Here is an 11,618-nt window from a genome sequence, read left to right on the forward strand (position 1 = left end):
GTTCTGGTGAAAGAGCATAAAAGTTTCTAAATTTGTCTTCTCTTTTCTATCCATCTTCTGGCCAAGACTAGGGATGGGCAATGGTTATGACGGGTGGGTAACTGCCGTTATTTATCCATAACCGTTTATTTTCATACCTGTATAACCGTTTACCTGTTGGGTAATTGCTTAAACGGTTATACTCATACCCATAACAGTTTATAAATGGTTAACCATACCTATAACCGTGTACTCATTTAACCGTAATCGTTTAGTTCTCGTTTACCCATATATCATTTTTTTAATCCGTTTATCATTTCTTTTTTATCATTTACTCTTTTTCATCCGTCTACGTGCTTTTTTAATAACTTGAAAATTAAAAAAGAAAAATTTGTCATAATTTTATTTTTCTAACAATTAAACACCGTTATAGGGTACATTCATCATACATTTCCGCATTTTAATTTTTTAAGTCCTTAAACCATTCCAATAATTGAAATAATAGTTTACGGATGATATTTTTAACTGTTAACAATGAAGGTAATATAAAATTTGCTAAGTATTCTTGGGTTACGAAAATTGTTAAAAGACAGTATTCTTAGGTTATTTAACTTGAAATGTAAAGTATTAACGTAATATATATAATGGACCATGAAATTTAAAGTGGTTAAGGAAAACTATATTATATTAGCTACATAAACCATGCACTATAGTCAATAGCATTGATCAAAGTTTTGTCCGATAGGGAACATGGTTTGTGTTAATTTTACATATATAAAATAAATTAGTAAACGGTTACCTATTTATAACCGCAGTTAATACCCATAACCGTCCATTTAAATTTCGCGGGTAAACAGTTATACCTATAACCGATAGGTATTTGTCCATCCCTAACCAAGACCAAAGGTTTTCTATTAAATTACCAATACAAATAGTAAAAGCACACCCAGTTTTACTTTCTTGATCACTACTATAGATCTCTTGCCCTTCCGTGTACTGGTTGCGGCCGCCGTTTTAGTAAACCAGAAACACAACACCAAGTCAAGGAGCTTGTAGCGTTCATTGAAATCCAAGTTATGATCTTGCCGTGGTCAAATTTGGTCATGGAAAGTAAATATTATGGACTCATTGCACTATCATGACTTTTCAAAAATGCAAGTGCAATGAATTTGGGACCAAAAGAAAAAACAACCTAAGCTACACCGACAAATTGTTCTATGTACAAGTTCAGGCTTTTATTTTTGTTTTATTTTCTTTAGAGTATTTTCTTTTTTGAACAAACGATAGTTTAGATTTTAACCCGGAAACAATTTTTTTGCTCAAACATTTCTGGCCTAAAATTTTAGCCCCGAATTATTAAAGAAAGAATTTAGGCTTTTTTTTTTAATTAACTTGAAAAAAAAAATTATGTAGACTATCCTAAATTAATTTTATGAACATTTTAATCTAAAAATATTTAAATTCCAATAAATATTGAAAAATCACTAAATCGACACATGAAACACTATGGAAGAATATGAAACACATGATAGAGATGTATAAACACAAAATACATGAAACACACAAGACACAAAACACATATAAAGCACATACAAAACACATGATAGAGATGTATAACACACCAAACATGTGAAACACATGACACACATGAAACACATACCAAATACATACAAAACACATGAAACGCATGAAACACAAACCTACACACATGAAACTCAAACATTCAATCATCCTCTATATATGCATAGGTTGAATATCTAACCATCACACAACATATTCACCAATCATCCAACTTTCATAGTGTTTTTGTTTCCTCAACATCAAACAACATATTCACCAATCACAACATATTCACCAATCACAACTTCTGTGGCGCTCCTTCCACTAGCCATGGTGTTTTTGAGTTAAATAATTTTTGGGTAAATTACACAGAACTACCTCAACTATTAGGTCGTTAACAATTTCATACCTCATCCTTAAAAAGTTTCAATGTCATACCTTATCTTCGAATTTGTTGCAATGTGCTACCTTCGTTACATTGGCTGTCAATTGGTTCGTTATATGATGATGTGGCCTATGCCACGTCCCACCATCTCCACATATGAACTTCTAGGTGGTCTGCCACGTAGATTTCCCACCAAATTAATTTCCACGTCATTTAAAAAAAAACTAGATATTTTTTTCAACATAATTATTTCCTACCAAAAATTGTCCACGTCAGCGAAAAAAAATATAAATATAAATAAATATATATATATATATATTTTAAAGGGGTCCAGTTTTGGAAGATAATACAACCTAAAAAAACCAAACCAAATGAAAATTGTACATAAACATATGATCCCACATCAGCACAAATCCTACATAAACACATGATATAACAAAAAATGAACACAAAGTCCACTTGAAACAAAACATTTGCAAAGACCAAAAGATGAAATGTAATTCATATAGCATCATTGATCCATCTAACATTTACAAAGATATACATTAGACATCCTTAAATATCCCAAAATGCACAGTGCACTGATCCAAAAAACATATTGAAATCCATCTATCAAAACAATGCAAAACAATGTATTTTCAGGGATACAAATCAGTTCAAAAAACCAAAAGAAATTCAATGTTTGTGATGTCTAATTCCAGAACCCATGTACCATAATTTTAGTTCCTACTGCACATAAAACATGAAGTGAAAAATAGTAATTTGTTACAATTTCTGGCATCTTTAGGTCTTGGTTTGCCTTGTCTTTCTCTGCTTGGTGGCTCTCGGTGAATGAGTTTCAGGATTTGCAGATGAACCATCCCCTGATTGTGATGCCTAATTTCAATGTTCATTACAAAAAGGTTAGATGCAAAGTAAGGTTCTAAACTAAACTTGCTATTGTAAACTACAAAGGAGATGATTAGGTTTTGTACCTTAGATTTCCTTGTTCTCTTTTTAGGTGCAACTTCAGCTGATGATGATGCTCTCTCTTGGGCTGATATGGATGCCTATAACAAAGTATAAAATCATTCATTAAAGGATTAAAGGATTAAGGATTAAAGGATCAAAGGATCAAAGGATTAAAGAAAGTACAAAATGTTACCTGTTTGTCCCTTAGAGGAAGATGTCGATGATGGGTCTGTGAATTATGTCATTCTTGCTTGCATATAGTACCCTTCAAAGAACCTTGCCTTTTCCTTCCTAGCTTAAGTGGCTTAGGAGGACCTTTATGATTATTTGGTGGGTTGGTGGGAGTTTGTTCACCATCTTTCTCCAAATCAGCAACTTTTTTTTCTTTCTTCATTGGTCTTCTAGGTTGCCTTGTATATAATGGAGGCAAGATTGGTGGGTTTTCAATATCCTCCCACAATGACATACCATTAATTGACATTATTAAGTGAGAATAAACTTCAAAGTACCGTGCCTTTGAATAGTATGCATCCACATAATCCTCAGGTTTTTCTCTCTTGAAATGGATGGCAGATATTGCATGGTTGCAAGGTATTCCCGTCAAGTCATACTTCCTACAAGAGCATGTCTTCTCAACCAAGTCCACCACATATTGTTCCCTACCTCTAGCATCCACTTGAAATTTGGTCCCTCCTGACCATTATGCAATGCACCTGCCACTTAAGAGTTTGGCTTCCTCTAACTTTTTCCTAATCTTAGGGCAGAAATCTCCTACTTGCTTCATCATTATACCTCTCTTCAATTGAATTTTTTTCATCAACAGTCTGAATCATTTGCAGCATAGTTATAATAGGCTTTTGCCTTGGCACTAGTATGACGGCATTAAATGATTCACACAAATTATTGAGCAACATGTCACACTTTGGATAGGTTTCAAAGTGGGCCTTGCTCAATTGAGTTGAAGGCTTCTTCACTAGCCAATTGTAGGCCTTCTCATCTAGCTTCTTAACCTCATCCATTGCCTTTTTGAAGTGTAACCGTTGTTGTTTTTGAAACTGCCCATAGAGCATCTTTCAAAGTTTTCCCCTTGAACAAATTCCTATAGTTTATGTACAAATGCCTTACACAGAATCTGTGGTGGAATCTGGGGATGACCTTTTGAAATGCTGGAATTAGCCCCTTTTGCTTGTCACTGATAAATGTCCACCTATTTTGGTTTTCTATACCCACATCATCATCTAACAATTGTAAGAACCAAACCCAAGCTGCCTTATTTTTCATTTCCACCACTGCATAAGTAATAACCCGTGTCTCATCATTTGGATCAATGCCAACAGCACATCATAACTGCCTTCCATGTAAAACCTTTAAGTAGTACCCATCTAAACCTATCAAAGGTCTACATCCTGCCTTAAAGCCATCTTTGCACGCCCCCAAGCAAACATATATCCTCTGAAACCTTTCCCCATCCAACTTCAATTTCACAGTGCTTCCAAGGTTAGTCCTTCTTACTTCCTCAGCAAAATCCCATAGTTTTGTATATTGCTCTGCATGTTTCCCTTCAATAATCTTGAAAGCTTTATTCAATGCCCTATAAGCCTTCATCTTTGTACACCAATGATTCCACTCAGTTTTCATAGTGGATAAAAAAGATTCGACATGCCATATGGGATTGAACTTTATCCGATCTAAGTACAAATCTGTGAGTAAAGAAGTAGTTATGTTCTTATTTGCCCAAGTTCTCCCACATGTGTGGTGATCAAGGATTGTCTTGATTTGGATGTTGCTTGATCCATGCATCTTGCCAGCAGCAGACATCCAAGTGCAATCCTTTACACATTTGGCAGTAATCTTCAACTTCTCATTCCTGTGGAAATGAATTTCCCCATATCCTTTCACTAAGGAATGCATCATGACGACTTTCTTGAATTGCACACTGTCTCTGAAAATAAGCCCTAAAGTAAGCTGTGGATTCTTCATATCCGTTTTCTCATTAAACTCTGGATAATGCTATCTTTTTGGGCCTCTTTCCTCGTCTTCAAGTGTACACTTTCCAGATCATCAGAATTATAATCTGGTTCATGAACCAGATTCACCCCCTCGTCTCTAGCTTCTTCAACCTCTTGTTGTCCTTCTTCTTCTTGTCTCTCCCATTTTCCTTCATTTATTTGCTCTTCTTCTCCATCATTTCTCTCCTCAGTTTGCCTTTTTTTCCTTTTCTGAGATTGCCTTCCTGTTCTTTGCACCTCATCTGCTTCCTGAATCACATCATACTTAGCAAAATTTATGTTATCTTCATCACTCCTATAGTCACTCTCTACAAAGTCACTGTCTGTTTCAGGATCTTCTTCTTCACTTTCTTCTTGGTCTCCTTCAAAATCGACAGTTACATCAAAAAAGGTATCACCGTGTTCCTCTTCACCTTCTTCACCAATTGTACACCTAGTTCATCAACTTGTACATCTTGTAAACCTCCTTCTCGAGGAACTTGTACATCTTCTTCCTCAGCCACACTTGTACCAGCCACATATTCTTGGTGAAAACCTTCATCCGAGCACATAACAGTCACCTCTTCTTCACTAGACACCCCCTTATTATCTGAAGGTCCTTCAATAGCTAGTAACCACCTTTTTTTTCTTGGTTTACAAGTTATTGCCATAACATCCCCTTCCTCCTTACTTAATTCCTTAATAATCATTGTGCTTGGACCGGTGCACTTCATAGACTCCATAAATTGTTGTTCCTTTGGTAAAGGTTTCTTCTACAGACAATTCTTCAATGTACATGTCTAACACTCGAGCCTTTGGAACAAAGTTGCACATCTTTTGTACATCGGCATCACTTTGAATGAGCTTCAAACCATTACTAATGTCCATGTTGGGAATCTTGTAGTAATAGTTCATGAATATCTCACTATATCTTATAACTTCCACCATATCATCTATCACAGGGAGTGACATTAAGTCCTTGTTGCAATAATCTATATATGCAACTGTCCCCCCACAGAGCTCCTACACCATGGTGCAAACATATGGAAAATAGTTCTGGTTAACTTGAAATTTACAAAAAAAAAAAAAAAAAAAACAGTTAAAACCCTAAGACCACATCCCACCACAAATGTAGACAAAGCAAAGCACAATGCACATCACAAAGAAACCCTAAGCCCTAAAGCCTAACTCCTAAGCCCCAAGCCTTAAGGCCTAAGCCCTAACCCCCAAGCCCTAAAACCTAACCCCCAAGCCCTAAGGCCTAAGGCCTAGCCCCTAACCCCCAAGCCCTAAGGCTTAGCCCCTAACCCCCAAGCCCTAAGGCCTAACCAGTAAGCCCTAAGCCCTAAGGCCTAACCCCTAATCCCTAACCCCTAACCCTCAAGCTCTAAGGCCTAACCCTTAACCCCTAAACCCTAAGGCCTAACCCCTAACCCTTAAGCCCTAAGGCCTAACCCATAACCTCTAAGCCCTAAGGCCTAACCTGTAACCCCTAAGCCCTAAGGCCCAACCCGTAACCCCTAAGCCCTAAGGCCTAAGGCCTAAACCTCTATCCCCTAAGACCTAACCCCTAACCTCTAAGCCCTCAGGCCTAACCCTTAAGCCCTAACCCCCAAGTTGTAAACCCTAAACCCTAAACACAAAAAACACTACATCTTCTTCACTAACAAAAAATCAACAAAAGGACCCTAGTTAGTGCAGGCAGCAAACCTTAGGACCACACCCACCCCAAATATAAACAATTGCAATTTAACACTCAACAACAAAGTAAAGCACAAAGCACATCATAGATAAAAGCACAAGAGGACCCAAAAGGACCCCATTATCCAACAAATCAGTAAGCATTTTGAATAAATTTGAAAATAACCCACCAATCTCCAACAAACAAAACACCTAAAGGACCTTCCATTATCCAATATTTGAATAAAGAAAACAAAAGAAAGCACCCAAATTTCAACTTTTGTTAAACAATTATACAAGGGACCCCTAGGACCACCACCACCACCCAAACTACCTTTTCCCTGAGGCCACGACAACAATACACAAAGCACCCACCGGACCCCTGGACCACCAGCACCCAAACAACCTTTTTCTCGACAACAATAAACAAATGACCCACATGACCCTCATTCTACAACGTATCCGTAAGCATTTCGATTAAACAATCAATGAAACCCACAAATCGCCAACAAAGATTTTCGAATCAACAAACCCAGAAAAATGGGAATAAAAAAAGGGATGCAACAAAGCACAAAACGAACTGAAATTTGTACTTACAATAGGTAGGCGTCGTTTGCTTGGGATCCTCGCGCACATTCCACCCCATTTCGAATCCTTCAAAATACTGTCAAATCTTTCGCCAGAAGAATTTAGGGTTTTCAACAAAAACAAACAAAAGGAAGGTAGGCGACGACAACATGAACTTAGGGTTTTCTCTCAATGAACTATTAATCGTGATTTGGACAACGATTTGGGGTGGGTGATATGAAATTAGGGTTATAGTTCTTTGATTTGGGAACTGGAACAAAAGAAATGGAAGGGAATCACATGGGTTGGGGCTTTACGCTTCAATTCAAATTGCACGATTCACAAGGGAAGTTTTTTAAAAATATTTGATTTAAAAAAAAAGAATTTTTTTTTAATTTAAAATTTTTTGTGCTATACATGTGTCATCCTTTTAGATGATCCACGTGTATTAGATGCCAACGTGGAAATTCATATGTGGAGAGGGTGGGACCTAACATAAGCCACGTCAGCATATAACGGAGGAATTGACAGATAATGTAACAGAGTTAGAACATTGCAACAAATTCGTAAGCAAATATATGATATTGAAACTTTTTAAAGACAAGGTATGAAACTGTTAACGACCTAATAGTTGAGGTAGCTTTTTGTAATTTACCCATAAATTTTTTATTTATTATTTTAGCCGTTGGATTTAAATTTGGACGGTTAGATCTTTTTTTTACTGTTAGATTTGATTATATTCAATCTTAGCTGTTAGATTCAATAAATATATAAATAAAACAATAAAAAATAAAAAATTGAATGTAGGATGTTGGATCAACAAATGGCCCGGTTGATTCAAGTTGTTGGATCACAAAAGTAGTCGTTACGGTTCATTAATATCGGACACAAGTGGCCGACATGCCCACATGGGTGGAGCCATGCCGTTGGCTGAGCTTGGCGCGTCACTTGCGTGCACGCATCCGTTAGAGGCGTTTGGCCTTCATACACCCACTTTCACTCTCACTGGTAGGCCTCACATGTTTCTTTGGCCTATTTTCTGGCCGGAATTTGGGCCTTTTTTTTTTTCTGGATTTAGCACTTAACTTCAAATTAGAACTAGGATTAGAATGGAATTGGGGGAGGGGAGGGGGAAGGGAATATAAGGGAAATTATAGGACTTACTCAAAGGGTTGGAGTTGGTTTAAGGGAAAGGGGTGAGCATAGCCTCACAATAGACTAATAATAATGTGGTTTTCTTAAAGATTTAAATTCTTTGTTTTGCATATTCGTCCCTACATTTTGAAGTTGGTCTATTGAATTTTTATTTTTATTTTATTTATTATTTTTATTTTTTTGAGTATGGGTTATTTCGAAAACTTAATATTTCAGCAATAGGTTGATGAAAACTTCATTTTTGACATAGGTCAATGGAGATAATTTTCATCTTCAATTAAGGTGGCTTATAGCTCCACTTAGTTAATAGCATTTAGCCTTATACTTGAGGTCTAGAATTTGATTCCCTCCCTCTCGAATATCACTTGAGATCGATAAATTTTCTCTTCGCTGATTGAGCTCTCATTGAAGCAGAAAATAAGTTTTTGGCCCCAATCATAATATTCTTTTGTATATACATAGACAAATAAGTAAATGATCATTTGGACTAAATAGTCGTAACTTTAAAATTTGCTGGTGTAGATCCTAAGTACAAATTTAGAGCCAACATCATTTGACTCGCCCGTTAAAGCAGCTCCAGCCATGCATGTAGGCCGGGGGACAGGGGAGAGGAAAGGGCCCGAGGCCCTGTGAATCAACTCCAGCCTTGAAGAGCCCGAGCTGGTGGAGAAAGCCCGAGCAGGAGGCTTGTCAATTTTTGACAGCCCGTGAGCCTGAGCTCCAAACCCTTTTTTTATTTTTTTCTGTCAGGCGCGTGCACCCCACTCGCGCGTCGGGGCGCGTCGCCCGACAACTTTTCAGAAAATCAGCAACTTTTGCAGATGGCCTCAGTTACCGTTGGGAAGCCACGTGGCTTCCCACGGTCCATTCGATCTCAACGGCTCCTTATATTGGACCGTTGGATCTCAACGGTAAAAAAAATAAAAAAAATCTTATTTAATATCAACCGTTCGATCTGAGATCAACGGTCGATATTAATATGCTTTATAAATAAAGAAAAATAGTTTTAAAATTAAGAAAAGTTACCGTTATGACACGTGGCACAATCTGCAGTGTTGGAATTCAAAATTTTTTTTAAAATCCAACGGCAGAGATTAATTATTTGAATAAAAATTTAAAAAAAATTTGTAAAAAATTGTTTTTACTTTTCTATAAATACCACTTCTTCTCCATCTACCTTACACCACAATTTCATATTTTCTCAACTACTTTCAATCAAATTCCTATTTTTCTCTCAAAGTTTCAATCCAATTTTTTTTCCACAAAATGACTACTGATGCAGGTACGAATTGGTCGCTTCTTGAAGATGTTGCGTTGTGCACTAGCTGGGTTGAAGTTACTCATAATTCCCTTACGAGTAATGAGATGCAGTTGCGAGAAATGTGGAGTTTAATTCATACCAAATTTCTTGAGCAAATAGGTGGGAAAAGAACCAAAGAATCGAAGTCCAGTCGTTGGAAAATACTTTGCCATTCCTTTAGTACGTGGAGAGATGCCTTGACACAAGCTAGTAGTAATGTTCGAAGTGGGGCAAATTATGCGGATGAGGTAAGAATATATTATAATTATTTGTTTGTATTATTTATTTGTTACCTAATAATTTCATTATTATTATTTGTTTGTATTATTTATTTGTTACCTAATAATTTCATTATTATTCATTTGTTTGTATTATTTATTTGTTACCTAATAATTTCCTTATTATTATTTGTTTGTATTATTTATTTGTTACCTAATAATTTCATTATTATTCATTTGTAGCAACTTCAAGCACAAGCATGGTATGCTGCCAAAATCAAATCAAGAAACAAATCATTCCACCGGTGGGAATGTTGGAATATTGTTAAAGATTGTCCTAAATTCAAAGTTGTGCCTGTTGGTCCAGAAGTATGCATGAACAACACCCCTCTACACAGCATCTTTGTACACAGCACCCCTCCACACTCTACACCCGATCATGGCTCCCATGTTGATGAAGAAGATGGAGAAGAAGTGCCTGAAACGTCCATTCCTGAACAAGCATCGGGGTCAACCCGTTATCCAATTAGGCCTCTAGGTAAGAAGGCTTCAAAGAGGAAAGGGAGTGCTTCCAAGAATGATTATGGAAAGTACATGCAAGAATTTGCTTGTCAAGGTGAATTGACGTTGGCACGGGAATTGGCGAAATATGAGGCTGAAAAGGCTAAAGATGAGGCAAAAGCTGCAGCTATTCAACAAGCATTTCAAGCTGAACAAAGGGAAATAGAGCTACTTAGGCAAGAAAGGGAGTTGCTTAGAGAAGAAAGAATTGCACAACGAGATCATGACATTATGAACACACGTTTAGAAGGGATGTCTCCAAATTCTAAATATTTTTGGCAGTCGGAGAAAGCGGATGTGGTGCAAATGAGGCGTGCAAGAGAAGCGAGATCAAGACAAGATGGTCCTAGCACAACAAGACAAGATGATCCTAGCACCACAGATTGGTTAAGTGGTGATGAATAAGGTACTTTTGTAATCGGAGCCTATAGTTTTCCAATCACTTTGGGTTGTAATTTATTATTTATGTTGTTTCCATTTTATTGAGGTTAGTACTTTATTTAAAGTGAGAGTACATGTATTTAATTTCGTAATATATTTATCCTAATAATAGAATCTTTATTCATCAAATTGTTCACGTATAATGACGTAATTATAAAACACACCAAATAAAACTAAAAAACTCACCAATTGGAATTACATAAACACACCAAATAAAATTACATAAACATACGAAATAATAAAAAACTCACTACAAAAAACACACCAAATAAAATTACATAAACATACCAAATAATTCACACCAAATAAAATTACATAAACATACGAAATAATAAAAAACTCACTACAAAAAACACACCAAATAAAATTACATAAACACACCAAATACAAACAAACATACTAAATAAACTTAAGTATCTTCAGCTTGTTTCAATGCCCACTGGTGCTCTATCAAGTCAATTTGCCGATCATTGTGCATAGATGACATTTGAAGTGCAGTATATCATTGAATGACCATTTCATTGTAATGTCCATCCCTTTCTAATGGCTCGTGTTGCACGGGTTCTTCGGTGGCATCATGCGCACAATATATCCGTGTTCTTGAATTGTTCATCGTGTCTGTCTCTGGCTCATATTCATCAACCGCATCATAATCGAACTCATCTTCCACAATCATGTTGTGAAGAATGACGCACGTCATCATGATGGATCGAAGTGACTCTACATCGAACATTCTGGCAGCACCCCTGACGATCGCCCAACGAGCTTGAAGGATACCAAAACGACGCTCCACATCCTTCCTGCACCCTTCTTGACAACTTGCAAAGTTTTTT

At 36.7% G+C, this 11,618-nt stretch overlaps 1 long non-coding RNA gene across 1 annotated transcript; it reads right to left on the reverse strand.

Annotated features, from left to right (window-relative positions):
- Positions 1 to 2,472: 2,472 nt before the first annotated feature.
- Positions 2,473 to 5,749, reverse strand: LOC108172108 (uncharacterized). The gene is made up of 3 exons (XR_011571542.1): positions 3,069 to 5,749; positions 2,899 to 2,973; positions 2,473 to 2,800 (listed from the first exon to the last, which is right to left on the reverse strand). It is a non-coding gene; the product is annotated as an uncharacterized lncRNA (long non-coding RNA).
- Between the last annotated feature and the right edge of the window lie 5,869 nt (positions 5,750 to 11,618).

The sequence above is a fragment of the Malus domestica genome, chromosome 09, assembly GCF_042453785.1.
Source record: "Malus domestica chromosome 09, GDT2T_hap1".
Lineage (NCBI taxonomy): Eukaryota > Viridiplantae > Streptophyta > Magnoliopsida > Rosales > Rosaceae > Malus > Malus domestica.